This window comes from Cyprinus carpio, unplaced genomic scaffold (genome assembly GCF_018340385.1).
Source record: "Cyprinus carpio isolate SPL01 unplaced genomic scaffold, ASM1834038v1 S000006488, whole genome shotgun sequence".
Lineage (NCBI taxonomy): Eukaryota > Metazoa > Chordata > Actinopteri > Cypriniformes > Cyprinidae > Cyprinus > Cyprinus carpio.
Genome location: NW_024879162.1, coordinates 1 through 6560, shown reverse-complemented (window position 1 = coordinate 6560; position 6560 = coordinate 1).

Genomic DNA, 6560 nt, shown 5'->3' with positions numbered 1-6560 from the left:
TTCAGCACTTCGCATAATGGACAGCAGATTAACACCGCATGTTTGCGTTCAGCAGAATCACCACATAAAACCACACACATAAGCGTTTGACTGTGTTTTTAATAGCTCTTGTTAGAGGACATGACTGAGGATCTTTAGCGTTTTCAAAGAACCTGCTCCTTAACATTTGTTTAGACGTTGTCAATACTGGATCGATCAACCTCCCACACGAGTGCACAGGATTGCAGATTAATTCCTGCAGTTTTTTTTTTTTTTTTGTCTGAGATTATTACAGAGGAGTATTGCTTGCCCATCTCTCTTTCACTCTCATTCTGTTTAGTGTGTACAGTATGTTTTTTAGAGATATACTGTAAATGCAGATATAGACCGCAGGTCGTAAAACATGTCACATAACATTAAAAATTTTCTCTCTGACGGTCACACCTCATTTTTGCTCATGTTTTATGTCAGGAAAAATCAACTGATAGGGATGCTGGGAGGTGTGAACACTATAGCATGAATTTATATTTTTTTATATATTTTATGAAGAAATTATAAACTTTATTCAGCACTACAATGCAAGCCCGCTGAGGGTGGACAGTTGTTGCTATGCAGTTGCTAATTGTTCTGGGTGGTTGTCAGGGCGTTGCTAGGTTGTTGGGTTTTTAAATTGAGATTGACATTTATGTCATTCAGAATTAAACTAATACAGTTTTTCTCAGTCGCTTTGGTACATTTCTCAAATCATCCTTGACATTTGCAAAACAGTAAGTGCAATTTCTCAAAACAACTGGTACAAATAGCCCAAAACACCATGGATTACCTGCAAAAGCCAGTCTCTTGCTCAAAATCCTTTGGTTCATATTCTCTCAAAAATAAAATACTCGTGTCAATTAACATGTCCAGTGCCATCAGATGACAAGTCTTTGTGGTCACTGTGTACGGATAAGACAGTTCAAATTACTTAGTCATGTTGTCAATATAACAGTGTACTCTGGGAGGGATGTTCTGATGTAAACTATGGCAACATTTTGGATGACAGTTACTACTGTATTGAACATTATGCCCTATGCTTATGTATGCCATATATATCCATTTCAAAAGTACAAATTTTACACATTTACTGTATGTGGGATATTGATTGACAAGAGACTGGCTAGACTTCCTAGTTACACTTTTACTAGTGGTCTGACACAAAAAAATAGAATAAAAACCCTTTACAATGTCATTGTGAAATAGAAAAGGAAAAAGAAATATGGGCACAAAGATGAAAATAAAAAAAGAAGACCACTGTCAAAACTTGTAACTCTTGTGTTGTCCTCTGTCTATGCTTTATAGGGGAAGTCGTGGCCTAATGGTTAGAGAGTCGGACTCGCAATCCAAGGGTTGTGAGTTCGAGTCTCGGGCCGGCAGGAATTGTAGGTGGGGGGGACTGTCATGTACAGTGCTCTCTCTCCCCTCTCAATACCACGACTGAGGTGCCCCTGAGCAAGGCAACCAAACCCCCAACTGCTCCCCGGGCCCCGCAGTGAAAAATGGCTGCCAACTGCTCCGGGTGTGTGTTCACGGTGTGTGTGTGTTCACTGCTGTGGTGTGTGCACTTTGGATGGGTTAAAAAGCAGAGCACGAATTCCAAGTAATGGGTCCCCATACTTGGCTGTTATGTCACGTATGTGTCACGTTGACTTTCCACCTGAAGTTCATGAGATGAACCTTTGAGCTATTTGCAGAGAAATGCTTATCATTGGTTTTATCTGCATTCTCTTCATTCGTCAAGATTCACCTGCACAATTCATGCCAAATTTACAAAAAGTCTAATAATAATGTGTAAAAAAAAATGTGCTTGGCAGTTTATGACAACTAGATGACCATTTTGCATTCAATGACTTATACGATGAAACTAACGACAAGATGTTTTGAGGGGTACAGACTACTGCACAGAAAAAACTATATAATACATTGAGCAACATGACATTAGCAACTGATAAGTGGGGAAACTGCAGATAAAATTGGCATAATCAATTACATGAATGTATAAAAGCAATCGCAACTTGGTTCAAAAGAATGAGAAACTAGTCATTTATTACCCAGCATAAAACAGTTTTCTCATTCTTTTGAACACAGTTGCGATTGCTTTTATTACATTCATGTAATTGATTATGCCACATTTATCTGCAGTTTCCCCACATTATCAGTTGCTAATGTCATGTTGCTCAAAATGTATTATATAGTTTTTCTGTGCAGTAGTCTTACCCCTCAAAACATCTTGTCGTCAGTTTATCGTATAAGTCATTGAATGCAAAATGGTTCATCTAGTTGTCATAAACTGCCAAGCACATTTTTTTTTTACACATTATTATTAGACTTTTTGTAAATTTGGCATGAATAGGGTCAAGTGAATCTTGACTAATGAAGAGAATGCAGATAAACCAATGATAAAGCATTTCTCTGAAATAGCTCAAAGGTTCATCTCATGAACCTTCAGTTGGAAAGTCACGTGACATACGTGACATACAGCCAAGTATGGGGACCCATACTTGGAATTCGTGCTCTGCTTTTAACCCATCCAAAGTGCACACACACAGCAGTGAACACACACACACCGTGAACACACATCCGGAGCAGTGGGCAGCCATGTTCATGCTGCGGGGCCCGGGGAGCAGTTTGGGGTTCGGTGCCTTGCTCAAGGGCACCTCAGTCGTGGTATTGAGAGTGGAGAGAGCACTGTACATGCACTCCCCCCACCTACAATTCCTGCCGGCCCGAGACTCGAACTCACAACCCTTGGATTGCGAGCGGGTCCGACTCTCGTAACCATTAGGCACGCTTCCCCTATAAAGCAATAGACAGAGGAACAACACAAGAGTTACACAGTTTTGAACAGTGGTCTTCTTTTTTATTTTCATCTTTGTGCCATATTTCTTTTTCCTTTTCTATTTCACAATGACATTGTAAAGGGTTTTTATTTTTTTTTTTGGTCAGACCACTAGTAAAAGTGTAACTAGGAATTCTATCCAGTCTCTTTCAATCAATATCCCACATACAGTAATGTGTAAATTTGTACTTTTTGAAATGGATATATGGCATACATAAGCAGCACCCCTAGGTATAATGTTCAATACAGTAACTGTCATCCAAAATGTTGCCATAGTTTACATCAGAACATCCCTCCAGAGTACACTGTTATATTGACAACATGACTAGTTCTTTGACTGTCTTAGCCGTACACAGTGACACAAAGATTGGTTTGTCATTCTGATGGCACTGACATGTTCGTTTTCATTGACAACAGGTATTTTATTTTTGAGAGATGAAACTAAGGATTTTGAGCAAGAGACTGGCTTTTGCAGGTAATGCCATGGTTTTGCTATTTGTAACCCAGTTGTTTTGAGAAATGCACTTACTGTTTTGCAAATGTCAAGGATGATTTGAGAAATGTACCAAAGCGACTGAGAAAAACTGTATTAGTTTAATTCTGAATGACATAAATGTCAATCTCAAATTTAAAAACCAACCACCTAGCAACGCCCTGACAACCACCCAGAACACTAGCAACTGCATAGCAAAAATGTCCACCCTCCAGCCGGGCTTGCATTGTAGTGCTGAATAAAGTTTATAATTTCTTCATAAAATATATAAAAAAATATAAATTCATGCTATAGTGTTCACACCTCCCAGCATCCCTATCAGTTTGATTTTCCTGACATAAACATGAGCAAAATGAGGGTGACTCAGAGAGAAAATTTTAATGTTATGTGACATGTTAAGACCTCGGTCTATATCTGCATTTACAGTATATCTCTAAAAAACATACTGTACACACTAAACAGAATGAGAGTGAAAGAGAGATGGGCAAGCAATACTTCCTCTGTAATAATCTCAGACAAAAAAAAAAAAAAACTGCAGGAATTAATCTGCAATCCTGTGCACTGTGTGGGAGGTTGATCGATCCAGTATTGACAACGTCTAAACAAATGTTAAAGAGCATGTTCTTTGGAAACAGCTAAGATCCTCAGTCATGTCCTCTAAGCAAAAACAAGCTAGCTTTAACAACACAGTCAAACGCTTATGTGTGTGTTTATGTGGTGATTCTGCTGAACGCAAAACATGCGGTGTTAATCTGCTGTCATTATGCGAAGCTGCTGAATCATTTTGCCCGAGGATGAAGTACAGAGGACATCCACACTTACAATGACATCCCATAATACCAGTCACACTGTTTCCTGTCCAACATAGGACACCCAAGCTGGATACAGAGATAAGTGTTTACGTGTTTGCTAAACCATAACCTGTCCCACATCCATTGGCTCTACAGACATGAATGATCCCTCAAATCATGTGTTGTTGAGGAGAATGTGCGTAATCCTCATAACCTGCTGGACCACTACAGGAGAGAACCTGAGCCATAACAAGACACCAGAAGATCACAGGGATGTGAGGACTCCATCATGCAAAGACATTATGACTCAGAACACCTAGAAGTAACTGCATAGCAACATACTAAAAAACACCCAGAACACCCTAGCAACTGCATTAGAAATTAACGTCTTAGCAACCACATAAAAATGTGCTTAAACCTCCCTAAGACCCCTATGATTTCACATAGCAACCCCCCACACATACTATAAATTAATAAATAAACACCCAGACACCCTAGCAACTGTATAGAAATGAAACATATAGCAACCACATAAAACAATGTGTTTAAAACAGTTTATAACACCCTAGGAGAAACTGCATAGCAACACATAAAAACACCCAGAACACCCTAGCAACTCTATAGAAAATGAACATCTTAGCACCAGCATAAACAACGTGCTTAAACAGTTATAACAAACTGCTTAGCAAAACACTAAAAACACCCAAAACCACCCTACCAACTCTATAGAAATCAAACATCTCAGCAACCACATAACGGATGCAGTTTAAACACTCATAACACCCTAGAAACTGCATAGCAACACATTAAAACACCCATGAACACCCTAGCAACTGTATAGAAATGAACATCTTAGCAACCACATAAACAATGTGATTAAACAGTCTTAACACCCGAAACTGCATAGCATCATGTTAAAATAACAATCAGAATATCCTAACAACTGTATAAAATTAATATCTTTGCAACTGCATTGAAAATGTGTTTATAAACTCCATGACACTCCAGGAACCACATAGCAAACTAAAAATCATTCCGTATACCCTAGCAATTGCATAGCAATGCACTAAAATACACACAGAACATTGCAACAATGCATTACAATACACTACAAACCACACCGAACACCTAGCAACCACAGAACATGCTAAAACACCATAGCAACTGCATAGAAAAAAGCAAGAACATATAAAACTCCAAACGCCAAAAAATTACACTCACATTTTCTTCAGAAACATACAAATCTATTTTGACATGTTTTTTTTTTTAGAGAACTTCAAAGACAAAAGACTTGCTGTTCAGTCCAAACAAATTAAAATCTTTTAAGTTGAATACATCCACAAACACTGACACAACATTTTCTAAAAGAATTCAGTGCATAAAATCTGTGATCTACTGTAGCTCATTCTTGCTTTTAGCTTTTGTTTAGCAGCATGCCGCTGACAGACAGCACCAGACAGACAGGACAGACAGATCGATAGATAGATAGATAGATAGATAGATAGATCAGATAGATAGAAGATAGATTAGATAGATAGATAAAAGTTTATTTTTACTTATTTTTTACTTAAAAAGATAAAATAGATTAAAAAACATAAAAAACACAAAAAACAAATGTATAACTTGGTTAAAAACTCTGATCTGACCATGTTCAAAATCACTCTCAAACAGAAACAACATTTTCAAAGCACTACAGACAAATATTTTTAAGGTAGTCAGCCTCCGAACAATAGCTTACTTATACGTCATCTCACAGTACGAGCACACAGCCTGCAATCCAAACACAAATCCTGTGAAGCTTGTAGTTTTGGATGGATTGCCCGTCTAAAGGTTATTGGCGAAGTTAAAGATGCCACTCCCATCAAAGTGATGAAACTGCAGCGGTGGTTTTACCTCACTTGGAGAGTAAACTCATCGGCAGTATGACATTTCATAAATCTGAGAGCCGGAGCGAGCGGCTGAGTGCACAGCCTGCTGATGAACTATTGGTCTGGCGGCCCATCAATCTGCACACAAATCTCCATGTTTTGACTCTTCATATAAAGACCGGCCCCCAGGGGCCTCCCTCATTCAATCTCAGCCAATGCTGTATGGAAATCACCTAGAAAAAATGAGGCAAGTCACGGAGGCTCTTTGGAGGTTAAATCAAAATTGGCTTTTGTTGGCTGTGTAGGCCTACGTTCAGCACGTGGGGTTGCGGTTAGGGGACATTCTGGTAGATGAAGTCATTTTATAGTCCACCAGCAGTCATTTATCTTTTCGACAACAAAGTCTGAGTTCGGAGGCCCTCGAAATCACATGGACTCATGCCATGCATGCATAAACCACCACAGATTTGCTGTTTTCTAGTCCAGATTCGAGCAGAAAGAACCACATCTGACAGGGTAATAGACAAAGACCTCGTTTCGTTATTGATTGAACA